The sequence below is a fragment of the Pristiophorus japonicus genome, chromosome 11 (genome assembly GCF_044704955.1).
Source record: "Pristiophorus japonicus isolate sPriJap1 chromosome 11, sPriJap1.hap1, whole genome shotgun sequence".
Classification (NCBI taxonomy): domain Eukaryota; kingdom Metazoa; phylum Chordata; class Chondrichthyes; family Pristiophoridae; genus Pristiophorus; species Pristiophorus japonicus.
Window position 1 is genome coordinate 121,727,382 of NC_091987.1, and position 26,081 is coordinate 121,753,462.

Below are 26,081 nucleotides of genomic sequence, written 5' to 3' on the forward strand. Positions count from 1 at the left end.
GTGAGGTCATCCACTTTGAACCCAAGAAAGATAAATTGGAGCATTTTCTAAAAGGTGAGAAACTAGGAATTGTAGAGGAGCAGTAGATTTGGGAGTTTAAGTACACAAATCATTAAAAGTCAGTGGACAAGGTACAAAAACAATCAAAAAGGCCTTTATTTCAAGGGGACTCAAGGGGGCTGGAATACAAAGAGGAGGAATTTATGCTTCAGTTGTTTGGAGCCTTGGTCAGATTCCATCTGGAGTACAGCATTCAATTTTGGACACCACACCTCAGGACAAATATATTGGCCTTGGAGGTGGTGCAGTGCAGATTCACCAGAATAATACTGAGGCTTAGAGGGTTAAATTGTGAAGATGGGTTGCATAAACCTGGCTTGCAATCAATAACAACAACTTGCATTTATATAATAAAACCTCCTGAGGCGCTTCACAGGAGCATTACCAAACAAAATGTGACACTGAGCCACATATGGAAATATTAGGATAGGTGACCAAAAGCTTGATCAAAGAGGTAGGTTGTAAGGAGCATCTTTAAAGAGGAGAGAGGGGTAGAGAAACAGAGACATTTAGCGAGAGAATTCCAGAGCTTAGGGCCGAGGCACCAGCTAAAGACATGGCTGCCAATTGTGGAGTGATGAAAATCACAGATGTGCAAGGTCAGAATTGGAGGATTGTAGAGAGCATTGTAGGGCTGGAGGAGGTTACAGAGATAGGGAGGGGTGAATACCCAGAAGACTTTGAAAACAAAGATGAGAAATTTAAATCGAGCTGTTGCTGGAGCGGGAGCCAATGCAGGTCAGTGAGCACAGGAGTTCTATGGATCACAATTGTCCCAGATCTAAATTAACGTTGAATTTCAGCAATTAAGCTGTTAGTTTCCTGATCAGAAATGACCCTCAGACATTCTCGGTTATAAACTGGTCACTGTCGACAAACATTGCAATCGTTTTGCTGTTATAAAATCCCGCTGCGTGTACCATAAATCATGAACGGACTTGGTGCGAGTTAGGATCTGGGCAGCAGAGTTTTTGATGAGCTCAAGTTTATGGAAGGTGCAAAGTAGAAGGCCAGCCAGAGCATTCCCATGAGTATAGAAGATTGAGGGCTGAACTAATTGAGGTGAATAAAATATAAAAAGGACTGATTAAGGTGTTTAAAATGTAAAAATGAATTGATAGGGTAGACATTGCGAAACTATTTCCTCTGATGAGGGAATCAACAAGAGATAATGGCCCAGAAATTCTGGCTCCCGGGTCCATACTGAATGTGTACGGACCCGGGAAGGCATCGCAAAAGCCAGTTTTCAGCGCACAATGTGCATGCGTTGAAAACCGGCTTTTCCGATCTGTCAAGATCTTCCATATCTCCACATCCAGGACAGTTGCATGTGTAAGATTGCGGTATTTACCCATATCTTGCCCAGCGGATGTCCTGAAAACTCTTGCACCTGGTAAAAGCAGGCACATAGCCTACTTTTACAGACGTAAGAGTTTTAAAATGCACAAAAACATAATAAAATTTAATTTAAAAAACACATTTTATTGTTAAAAACCCTCCCCGCTACAGTAAGTTTATTTTAAACCATGATTTAAAAACAACTTTTTTTTTTAAATCAGGAAAATATATTTTTTATAATACATAAATAACATTAATTTAAATTAATAAAAATATGTGCTGTATTTTTTTCTATTTTTCATTTGTGTTTTGGGTGTTGGGGGAGGGGAGGAGGGGTTTCTCAATCATAATAATGGGAACTCCAACTTATAGAGTTCCCATTATTGTGAATGAGTAGATACTTTACCTGGATTGGCTGCCCAGAGCCATGTGACTGCAGCTTCAGCTTACGGACGTCCTGACGTGCACGCGCTCTGATGTGCAATTAGTGGAGACCTCAGGACCGGAATCCCTCATGGGCGCAGCAGGTTCAGGTAAGTGCGCATCTTTTTTAACTTTTTTACACAATCGCCCGTGGAAAGCAGCCGACCAGGATTTCTTGGCCAATATGATCATCATAGGCGGTCCCTCGAACGAGGATGACTTGCTTCCACATGAGTTCGCAGATTTTTCAATGAAGGATCCGATGTTCCAGTCCTGAACTCCAACTGAAGGGTGGAAGATGCCTGTGCGTGGATTTTCTTAACGCGTGGTGACTGTTGTGTATGGAGAAAGAGTCAGACTGAACACTGTGAGCTCAAAGTAAAGTGTGATCTCAGTCTTTTATTGCAGGTCTCCAGAGTGCCTCTCCAACCTGTGAAGCCTCCTTAAATACCTGTGCTCCCAAGGGGTTATGGGATCCCTTGGGACTCCAGGGGATGAGCCCTCTGGTGGCTGTACAGAGTAAATACAAGTCCACATATATAACAGTGACCATTGCACATCAGCCACCACATGGGCTTGACAGAGCTAGGCCTTCATCCAGTGGCAAAGGTTAACCACTGTAGACCTGTAGTGCTGCACGGACCTAGTGCACACACACATCACACTGTGGGCAGGCCTGTGCTGCCCCTAGGCTCTCGGCTCTTCTGGGTCCAGGCTCTAACCTTCCCCCAGGACTTCTTACCCACTCCATCTCCCCACACCCACTCCCTTCCAGTCCTTATGCCCACCCTCCACGCCCTCCGCCCAACACCCTCTCCCCATGTCCTCTCCCCCACGCCCCCTCCCCTGCCCACTCTCCACACCCCTCCTACCCACTCCCATTTCCCCCTACTCACTCCCCATTTCTGCCCTCACCCACACCCCCCTGCCCTCACCCCACACTCCCCCTTCCCTCTCCCCACAGCCTCCCCTGCCCTCTCCCCACACCCTCCCCTGCCCTCTCTCCACACACCCCCCCGCCCTCTCCCCACATACCCCCCCTGCCCTCACCCCACACACCCCTTGTCCACTCCCTCCACCCTCTCCCCACACTCTCCCTGCCCTCTCCCCACATCCCCCCGCCCACTCCCCACACACCCCCTGCCCACTTCCTCCACCCCCCCCGCCCTCTCCCCACACCCTCCCTGCCCTCTCCCACATCCCCCTGCCCTCTCCCCACACCCCCCCTGCCCTCTCCCCACATACCCCTCTGCCCTCATCTCACACCCTCCCTGCCTTCTCCCCACACCCCCCCGCTCTCTCCCCACACAACCCCCTTCCCACTCCCCACCCCACCCCCCCCCCACACCTTCTGCCCACTCCCCACCCCCCCGCCCACTTCCCACTCCCCGCCCACTCCCCACACCTTCTGCCCACTCCCCACACCCACCCCGCCCACTCCCCCCCCCCCGCCCACTCCCCACACCTCCTGCCCACTCTCCACATCCCCCCGCACCTCCTCCTGCCCACTCCCCACACACGATATGAAATACAATAGTGACTACACTTCAAAAGTACTTTGGGATGACCAGTGGTCGTGAAGGGTGCTAAACAAATTCAACTTTCTTTCTTTGCTTCTTTCCTATTACAGATAGACCATTCAGAAGCAAATTCTGGAAGCACTTATTCACACAAAGGGTCATAGAAAGGTGGAACTCTCACCACAAAAGTCTATGGATGCTGGCACAATTGGAGCTTTCAAGATTGAGACAGATTTTTGCTAGGTAAGGGCATTAAGGGATTATGGAGCAAAGACGAGTATATGGAGTTGAGGTGCAGATCAGCCGTGATCTAATTAAATGCCAGAGCAGTGTTGAGGGACTGAATGGCCAACTCCTGTTTCCGCTCCTAATGTTCCTCTCAATGTTGTGTGGATTACTGCCTCAGTCTTGGTGCTATGGGGGATTACTGTTCCTGCCTCCGTGCTGAGGGGAGATTACTGCCACTATTTCAGTGCTGCGGGTGGAGTGCGGGGGAGGGGGCGAGGGGGTTACTGCCCCTGTCTCAGTGCTGTGGGGGATTATTGTTCCTGTCTCTGTGCTGACGGGTATTACTGACCCTGTCTCTGTGCTGAGAGGCATTACTGACCCTGTTTTAATGTGGAGGGATTATTACTGACCCTGTCTCAGTGCTGAGTCAGGCCTTAGCCCTGACCTCACATATTTCTCCAGTTTCTCGCCAATCTCCCCTCATGACCTTTCCGAGCTCACCCTGTCTATGAGACCCACTTATTGCTCCCTTAACCCTATTCCCACCAAACTTCTGACCACCCAACTTCCTTTTCTGGCTCCCATGTCAGCTGACATTGTTAACTGTTCTCTCTCCTCAGGTACTGTCTCCCTCTACCTCAAAAGGGGTGCCGTCATCACCATTCTTCACAAAAAAACAACCCTCGACCCCTCCGTCTTGCAAACTACAGCCCCATCTCCAACCTCCCTTTCCTCTCCAAATCCTTGAACGTGTTGGTGCCTCCCAAATCCATGCCCATCTTTCCCACAATTCCAGGTTTGAATCCCTTCAATCCGGTTTCCGTGCCTGCCACAGTACTGAAACGGCTCTCATCAAAGTCATAAATGACATCCACCGCCTGAGGAAAACCAGGCCCTCAAATCTGCCACCAAGCTCATGGTCTATAGGGCTGTAGTAATACCCGCCCTCCTGTATGGCTCAGAGATATGGACCATGTACAGTAGACACCGCAAGTCGCTGGAGAAATATCACTAACGATGTCTCCGCAAGATCCTACAAATCCCCTGGGAGGACAGACGCATCAACATTAGCATCGTCGACCAGGCCAACATCCCCAGCATTGAAGCACTGACCACACTTGATCAGCTCCACTGGGCAGGCCACCTAGTTTGCATGCCAGACACGAGACTCCCAAAGCAAGCGCTCTACTTGGAATTCCTTCACGGCAAACAAGCCAAAGGTGGGCAGTGGAAACGTTAAGGACACCCTCAAAGCCTCCCTGATAAAGTGCAACATCTCTACTGATACCTGGGAGTCCCTGGCCAAAGACCGCCCCAAGTGGAGGAAGTGCATCTGGGAGGGTGCTTGAGTTTTATCGCCGAGAGCATGCAGAAATCAAGCGCAGGTATCAGAAGGAGCGTGTGGCAAACCAGTCCCACCCACCCCTTCCCTCAACGACTATCTGTCCCACCTCTGACAGAGACTGTGGTTCTCGTATTGGACTGTTCAGCCACCTAAGAACTCATTTTAAGAGTGGAAGCAAGTCTTCCTCGATCCTGAGGGACTGCCTATGATGATGATGATGATCAAATGACATCCTTTGTGACTGTGACAAAGTATCCCTCCTCGTCATAGAATCATAGAAATTTACAGCACGGAAGGAGGCCATTTCAGCCCATCGTGTCTGCGCCGGCCGACCAAGAGCTATCCAGCCTAATCCCACTTTCCAGCTCTTGGTCCGTTGCCATGTAGGTTACGGCACTTTAAGTGCACATCCAAGTATTTTTAAAATGTGGTGAGGATTTCTTCCTCTACCATTCAGGCAGTGAGCTCCAGACCCCCATTACCCTCTGGGTGAAGAAATTTCCCCTCATATCTCCTCTAAACCTCCCCGCAATTACTTTAAATATATGCCCCCTGGTTGTTGACCCCTCTGCCAAGGGAAACAGGTCCTTCCTATCCACTCTATCCAAGCCTCTCATAATTTTATACTCCACAATCAGGTCTCCCCTCAGCTTCCTCTGTTCCAAAAAAAGCAGGCGCAGCATCTCCAATCTTTCCTCATAGCCAAAATTCTCCAGTTCAGGTAACATTCTTGTAAATCTTCTCTGTACCCTTTCCAGTGCAATCACATCTTTCCTGTAATGTGGTGACCAGAACTGCACACATTACTCCAGCTGCGGCCTAACCGGTGTTTTATACAGTTCAAGCATAACCTCCTTGCTCTTGTATGCCTTGACTAATAAAGGCAAGTATTCCATATGCCTTCTTAACCACCTTATCTACGGCCTGCTACCTTTAGAGATCTGTAGGCCTTTACTCCAAGGTCTCTTTGTTTCTCTACACTTTTCAGTGTTGTACCATTTAATGTGTATTCCCTTGCCTTGTTAGACCTTCCCAAATGCATTGCCTTACACTTATCCAGATTGAATTCCATTTGCCACTGTTCCGCCCACCTGACCAGCACAGTGATATCTTCCTGCAATCCGCAGCTTTTTTCTTCACAGCCTATTTTAGTGTCATCTGCAAACTTCTTAATCATAACCCCAACATTCAAATCCAAGTCATTGATATATACTTCAAAAAGCAAGGGACCCAGCATTAAGCCCTGCGGAACCCCACTGGATACAGCCTTCCTGTCACAAAAACACCCATCAACTATCACCCTTTCCTTCCTGCCTCTGAGCCAATTTTGGATCCAACTTGCCACTTTGCCACGAATCCCATGGGCTTTTCCTTTCGTGACCAGTCTGTCATGTGGGACCTTATCAAAAGCTTTGCTAAAATCCATATACACTACATTTTATGCACTGCCCTCATCGACCCTCCTGGTTACCTCCTCGAAAAATTCAATCAAGTCCTTCTTGAGTTGTCTATACCCTTTGACACGGTTGACCACTTTATCCTTCTCCAATGCCTGTCCACCATCGTCCAGCTGGGTGGGACTGCACTCGCCTGATTCTATTCTTATCTATCTAATCGTAGCCAGAGAATCACTTGCAACGGCTTCTCTTCCTGCCCCGCATCATTTCCTATTTTGTTCCCCAAGGATTTATCCTTGGCCCTCTCTTATTTTTCATCTGCATGTTGCCCCTTGGCACATCATCCGAAACACAGCGTCAGTTTCAACATGTTCGCTGATGACACCCAGCTCTACCTCACTACCACTTCTCTCGACCCCTCCACGGTCTCTAAATTGTCAGACTGCTTGTCTGACATCCAGTTCTGGATGAGTAGAAATTTTCTCCAATTGAATATTGGGAAGACTGAAGCCATTGTTTTCGGACCCCGCCACAAACTCCCTTCCCTAGCCATCGACTCCATCCCTCTCCTCAACTTCTGTCTGAGGCTGTTTGCAACCTTGGTGTCATATTTGACTCTGAAATGAGCTTGCAACCACATATCCGCAGCATAACTGAGACCGCCTATTTCCACCTCCATAACATCGCCCGTCTCCGCCCTTGCCTCAGCTCATCTGCTGCTGAAGCCCTCATCCACGTGTTACCTCCTTTGTTATCTCTAGACTTGACTATTCCAACGTACACCTGGCTGGCCTCCCACATTCTACCCTACGTAAACTCGAGGTGTTCCAAAACTCAGATGCCCGTGTTCTAACTCGCACCAAGTCCCGCTCACTCATCACCACTGTGCTCGTTGACCTACATTTGCTCCCAGTTAAGCAATGTCTCGATTTCAAAATTCTCATCCTTATTTTCAAATACCTCCATGGCCTCGCCCTTCCCTATCTCTGTAATCTCCTCCAGCCCCACAATCCCCTCCCCCCCACCCACCGAGATGTCTGCGCTCCTCTAATTCTGCCCTCTTGAGCATCCCCGATTATAATCGCTCAACCATTGGTAGCCGTGCCTTCTGGTGCCTCGGCCCTAAGCTCTGGATTTCTCTCCCTAAACCTCTCCGCCTCTCCTCCTTCACGACGTTCCTTAAAACCTACCTCTTTGATGTAGCTTTTGGTCACCTGCCCTATGCCTTTCTGCTTATGTGGCTGGGTGTCAATTTTTATTATCTCATAATACACCTGTGAAGATGTTTCACTACGTTAAAGGTGCTATATAAATACAAGTTGTTGTGTTTGTTGTCTCAGTGCTGAGCTGCCCCTGTCTCAGTGTTGGGGGGGGGGATTGTTGCTGAGGTGACCTGAACCCTGAGCTGTGCAACATGTGGGCCTCCCCCGCGAGCAAACCAGCTGCGTGAGTCATTCGTGCACGCGATGGTCCTGACGTTGCGGTTACGCAGTGGAACATGGCGGCTCCGTAGAGAAGTCGTTGCTGCGGAGCTGAGCGTCTGACACTGCGGGTGAGTGCGGGCCAGGGCTGGGTTTAGGATTGGGATTGGGTCTGGGTCTGGGACGGAGTTTGGGTGGTCGGTCGCTGCGGATGTCCGGTGTTGTCTGTTCGGGACGACCTATTTGGGGGGGGGGCGGTGGGCCGTTGTGGCTACGCGCGGGATATTTGTGGTTGGTTGTTTTTTGCGGGGGGGGAGAAAGAGCTTCATGTCCCGCCGTTACAGGGCGAGCTCCAACCGCCGCCGCTCGCGCCGGGCTGGGAGCGGCGCGCAGCACAGCCCGAGCCCCACAGCCGCGCCCCGCGCTCACCTGTCGGCTCCTCCGCTCCAGGTCTCGCCAGAGTTCACGGCCCGAGCATCGCTCCGCAGCAGCGGGCGAGCAGCTGAAGGATGGGAGTCGAAGGGGCTGCACTGGCGCGGGGGCATTTTTTTTTGTAATTTCACTCGCTTATTTGTAATGGTTTTGCTAGAATAATTGACATTAGTAACAGTGTAGTTGTCATCTTTGACTTGAACCTTTTCACCTGTTGATATGCATTTGAAGAGCGCCCGCTCTTCCATGTTACTGTTCCAAATAAACAGAATACAAGTGGGATTTATAAAAAAAAATGTAATGCGAGTGGATCTGGTTTTATCTCTTGCATCTGCTGCTTAGAAAGTCATATTTGCCTTGATTCTCGGTCATTGGCTCGTGTAAATTGTTTTTGGAGCAGGTGATTAAATCATTTGGGTGGAAATTATTTGACCTATTTTCCAAAACCACTCCTAAGTCTCAACTCGTAATCCATTAAAGTTGTGGATTGATTTTGCATTGGTTTACGTGCTGCCTAGTTTTAGCTGGGGCTCCAGTACAGGTGTCATGAAATCAACAGCAACTCATAGATATATTTTAGAATGAGTGCTGATTGGTATTTGTATTTTAGAATGGTTAAAGCAAATGACCTCTTGGCAATCACATCAGGGAAGATTGTTGATATCCTTTCCAATTTGTAGTAAAGTGAATTTGAATGAATATTGGAATTTGCCCTTTTGCTTTGGTAGGTTTTTTCCTCCCTCTCATTTTTAATGTGTTTTTTCCATAACCTTTTTGTTCCATGAGTATTTTACACACTACAATTTAATTCAGAGTTACCATTAAGCTAGTCTGCACAGCATTCCAGTCACACAAATGACCTACTTCTATTTCTGTATTTATGTTGCTCTTGATTTGACCAATTGGAGATCTTTGACCTAAAAAGAGAAAATGCTGACAACATTCAGCAGGTTGGAGAGTATGTGTGGAGAGAGAAACAAGAGTTAACATTTCAGGTTGATAACCTTTCGAAGAGATCTTTGACAGTGGCTCAGGTGATTCAATCCATTGTTTATATTGCTATAAAACACTCTTTATTTCCTTGGAGACTCTCAATTGGGAATCTGCACAGTTAAGTAGCAAGGTAATGTACAGTATTTTGGAGTAGTGGCATACTTTTCTTGTTTTATTTGGAGGAGTAAGGAAAGGTAAAGGTGTATATGTAAAGTAAGACCATCCAGAACAGGTTGGGCTAAATTAAATTGGGTCAAGTAGCCCAATAAGTCCACTCATTCAAACAGAATCCAGAGAGATAGATGGAAGCAGAAACCTCAACAAATAATGAACATGCAGAATGCTGGAGTTGTACTGCAGTTAGAACAGCTTTCTTCTTTCCATCAGTGATTGTTACAACTACACAATTATGACTTCATGTGGTGTAGGGTCTGACACAGAGGAGCAGATAAAAGATGGTATTGGAGGGGGTGACTGGTGAATCTGGAGCAGATCACATGCTACTGATTGAGGAAAAACAATGACTGCAAGCTTCAGTGTTAGAAAATAAAAATGTTCTTTTTAAAAAAAAAACTACATTATTTTTAAGTCGTGTCTTTACGTTATTTTTGTAACCCCCCCCCCCCCCCCGCCCCCCCCTTAAACTGTGCAGTTTGCAATCCAGAACACGTGGTGGAAGTTGGACAAATTCCTATAATATTCACATGAATTTTGAATACAGATCTGTTCCTAGAATACAGATCTGTTCCTAATCGTTAAATAGTGATAATCTCAGATGAGCATTCAACAGGAAAGAATTCCAAATACATAATAATTAGTTGATGTCATGTATGTAACTACAATGTAACACTCACTGTATTACTGTATACACTCAACTTGGATGCAAACCTTGACCACAAGGGGTGAACTTGTGGGAGACACTCCTTACCTGATCACACAGGTATAAAAAGTGAGGTCCCACACATTGTCTTTGGAGTCCTGTGAATAAAGAGTTAAGGTCACAGAGTGATCATGTCCCCAGAATGTGCCTCGTGTGTTTTCATTCTGTAGAGTAAGGACTTTACATTGGCGACGAGAAACGGGAATTCACGAATACCATGAGAATGGCCACCGGTAGCACAGAGGTACAGTACTGTGTTTGGGAAGACTGGGACGATTTTGTCGAGAGGCTTCAGCAAAGCTTCGTTACGAAAGAATGGCTGGGAGATGCAGCGGCCGACAAGCGAAGGGTTCATCTTTTGACCAGCTGCGGACCAAAGACTTACGCGCTCATGAAGGACTTATTAGCACCTGAAAAGCCGGCGGACAAAACCTTTGAAGAACTGAGCAAATTGATCGGGGAGCACCTCAAGCCGGCGAGTAGCATACATATGGCCCGACAGATTCTACACCCACCTACGTCGTGACGGACAGAGCATATCAGACTTCGTTGCGGACCTCCGGCGTTTGGCCAGCCTCTAAGTTCACAGACGCCTGAAGGGGAGAGATGCTAAGGGACTTCTTTATCGAGGGCATCGGTCATGCGGGAAATTTCTGCAAATTAATTGAGAACAAGGATTTGACCTTGGAAGCGGCGGCGTTGATAGCTCAAACCTTCATGGCGGGGGAGGAAGACACGAAAATAATATACGCGTGCAATTCTGCCTCTAACGAGGCGATGGATCAGGGAGTCAACATCATCAATGCGACTCAGGGCCCCACAGGCAGGCAGGGGCAGTCCTACACTCCCCAGGCAGCAATAGACCCCAGAGTCGGACTTGAACAGAGACAATGGCAGGCTGAACGGACATTCACGCCATCACAGTGGACAATGCGGCCCGGGATGGGGCCATTGATACCCACTAATAGGGTACTTAAGAGCAGTCAAAGGGACAGTCAGCGCGGAATGCCTGGCCATAGTCCCTTTGTTCCCAACAATGGAAATTTTAACTCGTGCTGGAGATGTGGGGGAAAACACTCAGCTAGACCTTGCAGATTTCAACAGCTTGTCTGTAGGATCTGCAATCTCAGTGGCCACTTAGCTCGAATGTGCGGGAAGTCTGCAACCAGACTAATATGAGGCGGATGGACCAGAAGAGGGTTCTTTGAGGAAGGATGACTTTTGGGGCAAATCGATGGACGCCGAGGTTCAGTGGGTCCATGTAGCAAATATTCACAGTTCATGCACCAAAACGCCACCAATGACGATGAGGGTTTTATTAAATGGTATCCCAGTACGCATGGAGCTGGACACTGGGGCCAGCCAGTCACTCATGGGCGTTCAGCAATTTGAGAAGTGATGGCCACTTAAAGCCAGTAGACCCAAATTGGCACGTATTGAGACACAATTACGGACTTGCACTAAAGAAATCATTCCGGTGCTAGGCAGTGCAATGTTGGCTGTCACACACAATGGGTTAGTGAATCGGCTGCCACTCTAGATTGTCCCAGGCAATGGTCCCACACTGTTGGGGAGGAGCTGGTTAGCCGAGATGAACTGAAAATGGTGGGATGTTCACGCATTGTCATCTGTGGAGTGAAGTTCATGCTCATAAGGCCTACAACAATTCGAGTCACTATTCCAACCTGGCATCGGGATTTTCAAAGGCACTAAAGTAGTGATACACATCACCCCGGACGCCAGATCAGTGCACCACAAAGCCAGAGCGGTGCCATATGTGATGCGGGAATAGATCAAGAGCGAATTGGACCATCTGTTGAGAGAGGGCATCATCTCGCCTGTTGAATTCAGCGACTGGGCGAGCCCCATCGTTCCCGTACTAAAAGCGGATGGCTCTGTCAGGATCTGTGATCTGTGGCGACTACAAGGCCACCATCAATCGGGTGACCCTACAAGATCAATACCCGCTCCTGAGAACGGAGGACTTCTTCACCACGCTGGCAGGCGGCAAGCTGTTCACCAAGTTGGACCTCACTTCAGCCTTTATGACCCAGGACCTGGCCGACGAATCTAAACTACTGACCACCATCACCACGCACAAGAGACTGTTCGTTTATAACAGGTGCCCGTTTTGGCATTCGATCAGCGGCTGCGATTTTTCACCGTAACATGGAAAGCCTGCTTAAATCCATTCCTGGAACGATCGTATTCCAGAATGACATCCTCATCACGGGTTGATACACCGAGGAACACCTCCACAACCTGGAGGAGGTGCTACGCCGACTGGACCGGGTAGGCCTGCGACTCAAGAAGTCTAAATGTGTGTTCTTAGCTCCTGAGGTTGAGTTTCTGGGCAGGAGGGTTGCTGCAGATGGGATTCGGCCCACCGAATCCAAAACGGGCGATTTGACGAGCACCCAGGCCCTGCAACACATCGGAGTTGCGTTCATTCCTGGGACTGTTGAACTATTTCGGGAACTTTCTGCCGAACTTGAGCATGTTGTTGGAGCCGCTACCCGTGCTCCTGTGTAAGGGTTGCGATTGGTTTTGGGGGGACTGTCAGGAACGGGTTTTTGATCGGGCATGAAACCTCCTTTGTTCAAACAAGTTGTTGACCCTGTATGACCCCTGTTTTTAAAAAAAAAAAAATAATCATGTGATCCATCGTGTTGCAGCAGGGCAATTCCGAGGGTCAACTACAACCTGTGGCTTATGCCTCCGGGTAGCGTGCTCAAGCAGAACGGGGATAAGGAATGGTCGAGAAGGAAGCGCTTGCATATGTCTATGGTGTAAAAAAAAATGCATCAGTAACTCTTTTTGGTAGGAAGTTTGAATTAGAGATGGACCACAAGCCATTAACATCCCTGTTGCCAGACAGCAAGGCTATCAATGCCAACGCATCAGCTCGCATACAGCGATGGGCTCTCACGCTGGCTGCTTATGACTACTCCATCCGGCACCAGCCCGGCGCTGACACGCTCAGCAGGCTTCCACTGGCCATCACTGAAGGGGCAGTGAAGCAAAGCACCGAGATGGTCATGGCTGTCGATGCCTTTGACAGCGCAGGCTCCCCCATCACAGCCCGCCAGATCAAAATCTGGACAAACAGAGATCCCCTCCTATCCCTGATTAAGAAATGTGTCCTGACTGGGGATTGGTTGCCTGCATACGGAGCATGCTCTGAGGAGGTCAGACCGTTCCACAGATGGATGGATGAGCTCTCTATCCAAGCCGACTGCCTACTAATGGGGCAGCCGGGCAGTTATGCTCCAGAAGGGCAGGGAGGCATTCATCAGGGAACTCCACAGCGAGCACCCAGGCAATGTGCTGATGAATGCCATTGCCCGGTCACACGTTTGGTGGCCTGGAATTGATTCAGACTTGGAACACTGTTCGCAGGTGCACAACGTGTGCCCAGCTGGGTAATGCCCCCAGGGAGGCCCCGCTCAGCCCATGGCTCTGGCCCATCAGGCCATGGTCACGCATTCATGTTGACTACGCGGGCCCGTTCATGGGTAAGATGTTCCTTATTGTGGTAGATGCGTACTCGAAATGGATCGAGTGCTCATTATGAATTTATGCACGTCATCCACCACCGTGGAAACTGGACCTTATGGCTGAAGTGTCAAACCTGAAGATAAAACTGAGTGTGATGGAAAAGGACAGGTTGCAATATGAGGAGAGATATAAGGATACTGAGGGGTTATTTCAGGAGGTTAATGATCTTTGCAACCCATGGCTTGCCGGACATCCTGGTTCGTGATAATGGCCCATGTTTCACAAGCTACGAATTCCGAGAGTTTATGTCGTGCAATGGCATCAACCACGTCAGGACTGCGTCGTTCAAGCCAGCCTCCAATGGCCAGGTGGAACGTGCGATCCAAATCATTAAGCAAGGTATGCTCAGGATTCAAGGACCCTCCCTACAATGCCGCCTATCGCGTCTCCTGCTGGCCTATAGATCCCGACCGCACTTGCTCATGGGGGTCCCGCCCGCAGAGCTACTAATAAAATGGACACTCAAAACTCGGTTATCCCTCATTCACCCAGTCCTGACCGACATAGTTGAGCGCAAGCGCAAGTCACAAAACGAGTACCATGACCGTAATTCGAGGGGGAGATATATAGAAATAAATGATCCTGTATTCGTCCTCAATCACGCCATGGGGCACAAATGGCTTGAGGGCACTGTAATTGACAGAGGGGAATAGGGTCATCGTGGTAAAACTCAACAATGGTCAGATATGCCGTAAGCATCTGGACCAAGTTTTAAAAAAAAAAGGTTCAGCATCGACAAGGAGGAACCTGAAGAAGACCATGAGATGGAGCTCACAACACCGCCAGTGAACGAGCAACAAGAGCAATCCGAAGAATACACAGTCCCTGCGGACAGGCCGGAATCACCACAGGTGACAGACACTCACGTCATTGTCCAACAACCAGAGCCCCAACTGCGGTGCTCCACGAGGGAGCGTAGACCACCTGAAAGACTAAGTCAATGATCCCAACAAGACTTTTGGGGGGGGAGGTGATGTCATGTATGTAACCACAATGTAACACCACTGTATTACTGTATACACTCAACCTAGATGCACACCTTGGCCACAAGTGGTGAACTTGTGGGAGACACTCCTTACCTGATTACACAGTATAAAAAGGAAGGTCCCACGCAGGGTCATTGTCTTTGGAGTCCTGTGAATAAAGAGTTAAGGTCACAGAATGACCTTGTTCCCAGAATGTGCCTCGTGTGGTTTCATGTTGTAGAGTGAGAACTTTACATGATAGCTGTAAAATGGTGGGCATGTAGACAAAATAACATTATTGGCTGCCAAGAATGACCTAAGCTCATTCATACTGATTCGAACATGTTGCCACAACTGGTTATGACTTAAATGTGAGTTACAGCTGGCTGTTCAAGGGAGCTGTGTAATTCTTCAGTCCTTCAAGTAGACAGAAACAAAGTCAAGTCCAAATAAGGGATGGTGGCGCAGGAGCAGGGTTGCCGAGAAGCAGTTGCATTTCAGCTTTCAGGAAAGTGTCTTGCTGTTAAAATACTTATGCTGCAGTCCTAATACCAATATTTTCAATTGTTGAAGTTCTTTGGGCTTATGCAGATTTTTTTATTATAAAAAAATTATATTCAGTGTTTGAACCTGGTTGAGATTTCATAATTTCATGGTCGTACTGTGCAGTTTGTAAAATTTTAATTTCTCTTTCTGATCCTTCCTGTGCATTTGTGTTCCTGTTTGATTTCTCTGCTGCTTGCTTTTATCTGACCTAGTTGCTGTCTGTCTTATGCACTTCTTTATTCAACCACTGCTGGTGCTTATTTATAGAAACATAGAAAATAGGTGCAGGAGTAGGCCATTCGGCCCTTCCAGCCTGCACCGCCATTCAATGAGTCCATGGCTGAACATGCAACTTCAGTACCCCATTCCTGCTTTCTTGCCATATCCCTTGATCCCCCTAGTAGTAAGGACTACATCTAATTCCTTTTTGAATATATTTAGTGAATTGGCCTCAACAACTTTCTGTGGTAGAGAATTCCACAGGTTCACCACTCTCTGGGTGAAGAAGTTTCTCCTCATCTCGGTCCGAAATGGCTTACCCCTTATCCTTGGACTGTGACCCCTGGTTCTGGACTTCCCCAACATTGTGAACATTCTTCCTGCATCTAACCTGTCTAAACCCATCAGAATTTTAAACGTTTCTATAAGGTCCCCTCATTCTTCTGAACTCCAGTGAATACAAGCCCAGTTGATTTAGTCTTTCTTGATAGGTCAGTCCCGCCATCCCGGGAATCAGTCTGGTGAACCTTCGCTGCACTCCCTCAATAACAAGAATGTCTTTCCTCAGGTTAGGAGACCAAAACTGTACACAATATTCCAGGTGTGGCCTCACCAAGGCCCTGTACAACTGTAGCAACACCTCCCTGCCCCTGTACTCAAATCCCCTCGCTATGAAGGCCAACATGCCATTTGCTTTCTTAACAGCCTGCTGTACCTGCATGCCAACCTTCAATGACTGATGTACCATGACACCCAGGTCTCGTTGTACCTCCCCTTTTCCTAATCTGTCATCATTCAGATAATAGTCTGTGTCTCTATTTTTACCACCAAAGTGGACAACCTCACATTTATCCACATTATACTTCATCTGCGATGCATTTGCCCACTCACCTAACCTATCCAAGTCGCTCTGCAGCCTCATAGCATCCTCCTCGCAGCTCATACTGCCACCTAACTTACTGTCATCCGCAAATTTGGAGATACTACATTTAATCCCCTCGTCTAAATCATTAATATACAGTGTAAACGGCTGGGGCCCCAGCACAGAACCTTGCGGTACCCCACTAGTCACTGCCTGCCATTCTGAAAAGTCCCCATTTACTCCTACTCTTTGCTTCCTGTCTGACAACCATTTCTCAATCCATGTCAGCACACTACCCCCAATCCCATGTGCTTTAACTTTGCACATTAATCTCTTGTCGAAAGCCTTCTGAAACTCCAAATATACCACATCAAATGGTTCTCCCTTGTCCACTCTACTGGAAACATCCTCAAAAAATTCCAGAAGATTTATCAAGCATGATTTCCCTTTCACAAATCCATGCTGACTTGGACCTATCATGTCACCTCATTCCAAATGCGCTGCTATGACATCTTTAATAATTGATTCTATCATCTTACCCACTACCGATGTCAGGCTGACCGGTCTTTAATTCCCTGTTTTCTCTCTCCCTCCTTTTTTTAAAAAGTGGGGTTACATTGGCTACCCTCCACTCGATAGGAACTGATCCAGAGTCAATGGAATGTTGGAAAATGACTGTCAATGCATCCGCTATTTCCAAGGCCACCTCCTTAAGTACTCTGGGATGCAGTCCATCAGGCCCTGGAGATTTATCGGCCTTCAATCCCATCAATTTCCCCAACACAATTTCCCGACTAATAAGGATTTCCCTCAGTTCCTCCTCCTTACTAGACCCTCTGACCCTTCTTATATCCGGAATGTTGTTTGTGTCCTCCTTAGTGAATACCGAACCAAAGTATTGTTCAATTGGTCCGCCATTTCTTTGTTCCCCGTTATGACTTCCCCAGATTCTGACTGCAGGGGACCTACGTTTGTCTTTACTAACCTTTTTCTCTTTACATATCTATAGAAACTTTTGCAATCCGTCTTAATGTTCCCTGCAAGCTTCTTCTCGTACTCCATTTTCCCTGCCCTAATCAAACCCTTTGTCCTCCTCTGCTGAGTTCTAAATTTCTCCCAGTCCCCGGGTTCGCTGCTATTTCTGGCCAATTTGTATGCCACTTCCTTGGCTTTAATACTATCCCTGATTTCCCTTGATAGCCACGGTTGACCCACCTTCGCTTTTTTATTTTTATGCCAGACAGGAATGTACAATTGTTGTAGTTCATCCATGCGGTCTCTAAATGTCTGCCATTGCCCATCCACAGTCAACCCCTCAAGTATCATTCGTCAATCAATCCTAGCCAATTCACGCCTCATACCTTCAAAGTTACCCTTCTTTAAGTTCTGGACCATGGTCTCTGAATTAACCGTTTCATTCTCCATCCTAATGCAGAATTCCACCATATTATGGTCACTCTTCCCCAAGGGGCCTCGCACAACGAGATTGCTAATTAATCCTCTCTCATTACACAACACCCAGTCTATGATGGCCTCTCCCCTAGTTGGTTCCTCGACATATTGGTCTAGAAAACCATCCCTTATGAAGATCATGCCACAAAATCTCTCAAACCATGGCCTCTACCAGTAGGGTAGAAGTGTTCCTAGTACAAGAAGAAAACAGCTTGCATTTATATACAACCCGTAACATAGTAAAATGACCCAAGGTAGCGTAATCAGACACCAAGCCAAAGAAGGAGACATTAGGACAGGTGAGGATTAAGAAGGTAGATTTTAAGGAGTGTCTTCAAGGAGAAGAGAGAGGTTTGGGAAGGGAAATCCAGAGAGTAGGGCCTAGACAGCTGAAGGCACTGCCGCCAATGGTGGGGTAAAGGAAGTGGGGGATGCACGAGGAACGCAGAGTTCTGAGCATTGTAGGGGTGGAGAAGGTTAGAGATCAAAAAGGGCAAGGCCATGGAAGACTAGGGAATAGAGTTGGTGGCAGGGGCCGAAGACAATAACTTCTGTTTTCCCAATGTTTCGTTGGCGGATAGATTGGCTCTGACATTGAGCTACAGCACGCGGATGACACCTGCGTCTGTGCACTTTCTGAGGCTGAACTCCAGGACATAGTCGACTTACTTACTGAGGCGTACGAAAGCAAGGGCCTTTTGCTAAACATCTGTAAGACAAAGGTCCTCCACCAGCCTGTCCTCGCCACACTGCACTGCCCCCTGTCATCAAGATCCACGGCATGGCCCTCAACAAAGTGGACCATTTCCCATACCTTGGTAGCCTCTTATCAACAAAAGCAGACATTGATGAGATTCAACACTGCCTCCAGTGCGCCAGTGCAGCCTTTGGCTGCCTGAGGAGAAGAGTGTTCGAAGACCAGGCCCTCAAATCTACCACCAAGCTCAAGGTCTACAGGGCTGTAGTAATACCTGCCCTCCTGAATGGCTCAGAGGCATGGACCATGTATAGTAGACACCTCAAGTCGCTGGAGATATATCACCAACGATGTCTCCGCAAGATCCTACTAATTCTCTGGGAGGACAGGCACACCAACATCAGTGTCCTCGTCCAGGCACACCAACATCAGTGTCCTTGTCCAAGCTAACATCCCCAGCATTGAAGCACTGACCACACTTGATCATCTCCGCTGGGCAGGCCACATAGTTCGCATGCCAGATACGAGACTCCCAAAGCAAGTGCTCTATGTGGAGCTCCTTCACGGCAAACAAGCCAAAGGTGGGCAGCAGAAACGTTAGAAGGACACCCTCAAAGCCTCCCTGATAAAGTGCGACATCCCCACAGACACCTGGGAGTCCCTGGCCAAAGACCACCCTAAGTGGAGAAAGTGCATCCGGGAGGGCGTTGAGCACTTCGAGTCTCAATGCCGAGAGCTTGCAGAAATCAAGCGCATGCAGCAAAAAGAGCGTGTTGCAAACCATTCCCACCCATACCCTCCCTCAGCGACTATCTGTCCCAACTGTGACAGGGTCTGTGGCTCTCTTATTGAACTGTTCAGCCACCAAAGAACTCACTTCAGGAGGGGAAGCAAGTCTTCCTTGATTCCGAGAGACTGTCTATGATGATGGGTTGGCTCATCCAGAACTAGATGTTGGGCAAGCAGCCTGACAACATGGACAGTCGAGAGAGGTGGTGGTAAGAGAGAGCTTGGTGTCGTCAGCGTACATGTGGAACCCGATAAGTTTTCATATGATGTTGCCGAGGGGCAGCAGGTAGATGAGAAATAGGAGGGAGCCAAGCATAGATCCTTGGGGAAGGGGGACCCCAGAGGTAACACTCTGGGGGCTGGCAGAGATAACACTGCAGGAGATTCTCTGGCTATGACTGGATAGGTAAGAGTGGAACCAGGTGGGTTTAATCCCACAGCTGGACAATGGAGAAGAGCTGAAGGAGGAGGATAATATGGTCAACCATGTCAAAGGCTACAGAGAAGTCGAGAAGAATGAGGCGGGATCATGAACCACAGTCACAATTATAGAAGATGCAAGTCCCCCTTCAGGTTAACAACTTTTCAAGAAAAAAAAAACACACTGCATCAAAATAATATCTCATAGATTTTGGTATAGTGTCAGATTTACACAGTTTATGAATCTGATGGAGCACATTTGTGAAATTATATATGTACTGGTTCCCGTGATCAGCATATGTACCCATTTCCTTTTAGATACCAGTTGTAGTTGCTGCTGATGATGAAGTAGACAGTTCAGTGTTACTGTTGTTTTGGAGATTGTCATGATCTACATAGGAAACGAAGTAGGCCATTCAGCCCCGAGAGCCAGTTCTGCCATTGAGTTAGATCATGGATTATCTGTACCTCAGCTCCATTTACCCACCGTCGCTCCATTTCCCTTGATGCCCTTACCCAACAAAAATATATTGGTCCGGAATTTGAGGTCAGCGATGAAGTGACGGCGATCGTCACTACCCACAAAGATCTCGCGATCTCTGGCAAAAACTTGAGCTTTCTCGACGTTAAATTGATTTTATAGCGCTATCAAAAGGGGGGGGTGGGGTCCCGAGCGTAGAGCAACAGTGATGTCATCAAGCTGTCTAAGCAGCCAATCACATTGAAGAATTCTCAGACAGCAAACCAGGAAATAAAAAGCATTGATTATCTGCGTTTTTTTTAAAAGCAAAATAAAGATTGCAGCATACATGTGATTAAGGTAGAAGCTGAAATATAACCTTTTTTTAAAAAAAAGTTTTATTTTTAAAAAATCTAGTAATTTTTTTTATCATACTGAAGAAATTTGACATTCCACAAATAGAAAATTAGTTTTTCAGGGCCAGAAATGTTCAGCAGTCAATCTTTGCTGGTAAAACCCCCAGTTAGACCTATTCCAACAAGGTTTAATATTTTTATGGGGTGTTTAACAGTGTAGTTAGATCGGAAAAGCTTAAATTTTCATGTGTTCCACTGATTGCTGGCTGTGTGTGGGTGGGGGATGGGGGGCGTGTCCACAGTGCAGCCTGTGGCGGAGCATGGAATGACTGACTGCAACTTCAGGATTTCTACGTTCAGCTGTGCATGCACTAAATCCTGAAGTTACGGTCAATTCGCCGTCATTACAGCTGCAAAATCCGGGCCATTGATCTGAGAGATTTTTCAGACTATTCTAGGATTGTGTACTTCAGAATTTGTAATAGAGGATATTTTATGCACACGATTTAATGACACTGTTTCTTGAGGTAAATATCAACAATTGTTTCGTAAATGTAATTGAAAACTGATGCCCACTAATTAAGACCCTGCAGAGAATGCAACAATCCAGTGTCCATTAACCAGAGCAGATGTTACTTTACCCTACTTATTCATAAATGCAGCTGCACTAAAAATACTGCCTTGTAAACACTTGCATTTCATGTATTGCAATGAGATAAGGCACCCCTGTAAGGAAGAGAAAATTAGATGGTTCCTCAGCTATTGCTGTGTTCCTGTTTGTGACTTTGTTTGCCTGTCCCAGTGGGCAGGCAATGTTGGTGATGGGGCACTTAAAACAAATTATATAAATATTCTTTTAACATGAATATGATATTTTGAGTGCTTCAACTGCAATTAAAAATAGAATAGGGTATCTAAAGGTTATTCATATCAGGAATGTCAGCTTAAATAGATTCCCTTGTAAAAATATTCAGACTTTTTTTTAAACCAGCCTTCCCACAAGATTGACCTACTTACTGTATGAAGTGTTCTTTTAGCAAAACAAGTGCAACTCTTCAGTAGAATCAGGAATGTGGTAAAGTTATTCACTATTGTTACTTCCAGAGGTTGGTATAATCATTTACTAGTTTGCAGAGTTATTTATCTAGAAGGCTCTTTATTTTCAGCTTCATTAAATTTCCTAAAAAAAATTCAGTTTATTTTAGAAAATGATTACCTGGTAAAATTGTGAAAGATAGATTTTGTATTTTCTGAGTGATAAAGCAGGCAAAATTCAATGATGGAAAAAGATTTTCAAAAGCTTTCGTCTTCTCATTTTAGTATATTACTTCTTACGTGAGTTTTTTAACCCTCCATTGACCTTCAAACTATATCAATAGTTACAGTATCACTTTTGAATTGACTGGAAAACTGGTCTTTAAAGGTTGTTTTCAACCACTGACATTTTTTGTTTTAAAAGTTAACTTTTTTCCATCCCAAAATGGATGATGTGAGCCAGAACAAAATGTGTAAGGACAAGAGTGGTTAGATTAAATTGGATAGAAATAAAATCTAAACTGTAGGTGTGGGGCTGTAAAGAAAGATAGGGTGACAATTGAAGAGTTGCCATTTTTCTTTTTTACTTGTTTTGTAGTTTAGTGTTAATAATTTATTAATAATGCTATTCCTGGCTTTGACTGCCAAGGCATTATTTTCAGCATTACATTAGTATGCTAGAATCACTGACTCAGAGAGATTGGAATTGCCCCAAACCTGCCAGCAGTTAATTTATTGTATAGGGTAGATAAATATTTCTTGGTGGTGAATTGGAGAAGAGACAAATAAAACAGCAGAAACTGCACCTGACGCTTGTGTGGAAATGAAAGAAGTGCAAAGAACAAATATGGCAACTGTAAAATCACAAGGTTATAAATTCTGCCAACTAGTGGGCTACGTGCAAATTGCGTTTTAAATAAATAATAATTCGGAATAATTGGTACATCTGGAAACAAAGTTCAATGATCATACTTGCAAATTGCGATATTCTCAAGCGTTTGAGCATAGATCCCCTTCCTTCTGTTACAAGATAAAATACGTTTTCTTATAGGAATGTTCTACTAAAGTTATGTTGTCATTTAGTTGTTAGATACCCGATGTTTAAAATCATAAAACAGAAATGTATGGTAAGGAGAACTGCTAGAGTAAATATTGTCTCCTTACTTAATTGCGCAGAGGTCAGAAAGTGTGCAATTTTCTATTTGTGTTTAGAGCAATAAAAATGTTTCATAGATGTCTGTTAAACCATTGGGTGTGTAGACTTGAGCCAGAGGGAAACTAATTTGCTCTGAGTATTTATTATGGCCTAGATGAAAGGTGTAAGATAATAAAAATATGTGTTCGCACCCAAGCTATACTGTACTTTAATAAAAAAAAAGTTTTTTCCTACTTTGACTTTTTTTTGTTTAATGTTATTGCGATTTCCTGTTAAAATTAATTTGTGTGTGAACAGATTAATGGTGAGAGAAAATTGAAAAGCCAATATATGTACTGTATTTATAAAATCACACTTAAATCGCAGTGAACAGTGAATGTGGTGTATTTGGACTTTCAAAAGGCTTTTGACAAGGTCCCACACGAGATTGGTGTGCAAAATTAAAGCACATGGTATTGGGGGTAATGTACTGATGTGGATAGAGAACTGGTTGGCAGACAGGAAGCAGAGAGTCGGGATAAACGGGTCCTTTTCAGAATGGCAGGCAGTGACTAGTGGGGTGCCGCAGGGCTCAGTGCTGTGACCCCCAGCTATTTACAATATATATTAATGATTTAGATGAAGGAATTGAGTGTAATATCTCCCAAGTTTGTAGATGACACTAAACCGGGTGGCAGTGTGAACTGTGAAGAGGATACTAAGAGGCTGCAGGGTGACTTGGACAGGTTAGGTGAGTGGGCAAATGCAGTATAATGTAGATAAATGTGAGGTTATCCACTTTGGGGGCAAAAACACTAAGGCAGAATATTATTTGAATGGCAGCAGATTAGGAAAAGGGGAGGTGCAACGAGACTTGGGTGTCATGGTACATCAGTCATTGAAAGTTGGCATACAGGTACAGCAGGCGGTGAAGAAGGCAAATGGTATGTTGGTCTTCATAGCTAGGGGTTTTGAGTATAGGAGCAGGGAGGTCTTACTGCAGTTGGACAGGGCCTTGGTGAGGCCTCACCTGGAATATTGTGTTCAGTTTTGGACTCCTAATCTGAGGAAGGACATTCTTGCTATTGAGGGAGTGCAGCGAAGGTTCACCAAACTGATACCCGGGATGGCTGGACTGACATGAGGAGAGACTGAATCGATTGGGCCTTTATTCACTGGAGTTTAGAAGGATGAGAGGGGATCTCATAGAAACATATAAAATTCTGACGGGACTGGACAGGTTAGATGCAGGAAGAATGTTCCCGATGTTGAAGTCCAGAACCAGGGGACACAGTCTAAGGATAAGGGGTAAGCCCTTTAATACTGAGATGAGGAGAAACTTCTTCACTGAGAGTTGTTAATCTGTGGAATTCCCTACCACAGAGTTGTTGATGCCAGTTCATTGGATATATTCAAGAGGGAGTTAGATATGGCCCTTACGGCTAAAGGGATCAAGGGGTATGGAGAGAAAGCAGGAAAGGGGTACTGAGGTGAATGATTAGCCATGATCTTATCGAATGGTGGTGCAGGCTCGAAGGGCCGAATGGCCTACTCCAGCACCTATTTTCTATGTTTCTATGTTACAGTAGGTGTGCAATATGGAGAGCATCTGTCCGTTGTATAATTGCTAGTTGTATTTTTTTGTTATATCTGCAGATCGAAGCCAAACCTTCCAGCTGTAATTTTCCACATTGGATACTGTAGCTTCCATGAATTGCTTGTGAAAATTGTGATATTACAGTACCACATTATATGATCAAGAATTGATGGCTAGTGTTTACTGCCACCCTGCTGAAATAAGTGGGAAGTTGTGAACCACATGGAACATGTCAACACTGATGGGGCTGCTTTTGTGCAAGCAGATGTAAAAATTGTTCAAGCCGCTGATTATATATTATGGTATCATGGCTGAAAGATGGAACCACACCAGATACCTAAATTGGAGAAAATGTGAAGAAATTGTATTTAACAAAATTGCATGGCTTTATAAAGTTATCCCAAAGTAATAGAATGCTTTACTGACAGGACAGGAATGAAGAGACAAATTTCCATGCTCTCGCTGGGATAGGTTTAATGTGCCATAATATGTGGAAACTTTGTTTTAGAAATATAAATAACCTTACTTCTCTGCAGCATGAGTCTCAGATGTTGGCTGTGCCATGGCTGAGGTGTAGTGAAGAATGTTGTGCTTAGAAACATAGAAACATAGAAAATAGGTGTAGGAGCAGGCCATTCAGCCCTTCTAGCCTGCACTGCCATTCAATGAGTTCATGGCTGAACATGAAACTTCAGTACCCCCTTCCTGCTTTCTCGCCATACCCCTTGATCCCTCGAGTAGTAAGGACTTCATCTAACTCCCTTTTGAATATATTTAGTGAATTGGCCTCAACTACTTTCTGTGGTAGAGAATTCCACAGGTTCACCACTCTCTGGGTGAAGAAGTTTCTCCTCATCTCGGTCCTAAATGTCTTACCCCTTATCCTTAGACTGTGACCCCTGGTTCTGGACTTCCCCAACATTGGGAACATTCTTCCTGCATCTAACCTGTCTAAACCCATCAGAATTTTAAACGTTTCTATGAGGTCCCCTCTCATTCTTCTGAACTCCAGTGAATACAATGCTTGCCAGAAAGAAGTAGGGAAAATGGAGGCCAAGTCATTCCATAATGACCCCGTACATCTTTCAGCAATCTGTTTGAGAATATTGTCTCCAGGCATGCTATAAGAACATAAGAAATAGGAGCAGGAGTAAATCATACGGCACTCGAGCCTGCTCCGCCAATCAATAAGATCATGGCTGATCTGATCGTGGCCTCAGCTTCACTTTCCTGCCTGTTCCCCATAACTTTTGCCTTCCCTATAGTTCAAAAATCTGTCTATCTCAGCCGTGAATATATTCAATGACTCAGCGTCCACAGCTCTCTGAGGTAGAGAATTTCGAAGATTCACGACCCTCAGAGAAGAAATTCCTCCTCATCTCCGTCTTAAATGGGCGACCCCTGATTCTGAATCTGTGCCCCCAGTTCTAGATTCCCCCACGAGGGGAAACATCCTCTCAAGATCTACCCTGCCAAGCCCCCTCAGAATCTTGTGTTTCAATAAGATCACCTCTCATTCTTCTAAACTCCAATGAGTATCAGCTCAACCTTTCCTCATAAGACAGCCTCTTCATCCTAGGAATCAACCTCGTGAAACTTCTCTGAACTGCCTTCAATGCAGGTGCGCAGGACTCCAAGTGTGGTCTCACCAACATGTTATAGTCATGGCTTGGGAACTGTGCATGCAAGAAGAAGGAAAACTACCAGCCGCGGCATAACAAACATGTTTTCGAAATGTTCTACAGTGTAATTACAAGTGACAGTAAATGAATATGATGGCAATGAAAATTAATATTTTTTGCTTTGACAAAGAATAACGGATTCTGCAAATAGTGCGACAGTAGTGAATGTGGGTAAATGTTGTAACATAGTGCAGCCATGTAGCTATAAGTGCAGTCATATGAGCATGTCCATAAAGCATTTTGCACCGAATGTAATATTTTGAGAGTACTT

The 26,081-nt window shown here is 45.9% G+C and overlaps 1 protein-coding gene across 3 annotated transcripts in view; it reads left to right on the forward strand.

The window, feature by feature from the left end:
- The first annotated feature begins 7,781 nt into the window (after positions 1-7,781).
- Positions 7,782-26,081, forward strand: part of cdkl5 (cyclin dependent kinase like 5) — a 180,523-nt gene continuing 162,223 nt past the window's right edge. For all 3 annotated transcript variants that reach the window (XM_070893967.1, XM_070893969.1, XM_070893968.1), the window contains exon 1: positions 7,782-7,863. The gene's annotated coding sequence lies outside the window, so the exon portion shown is untranslated. The remainder of the gene's footprint in view (positions 7,864-26,081) is intronic.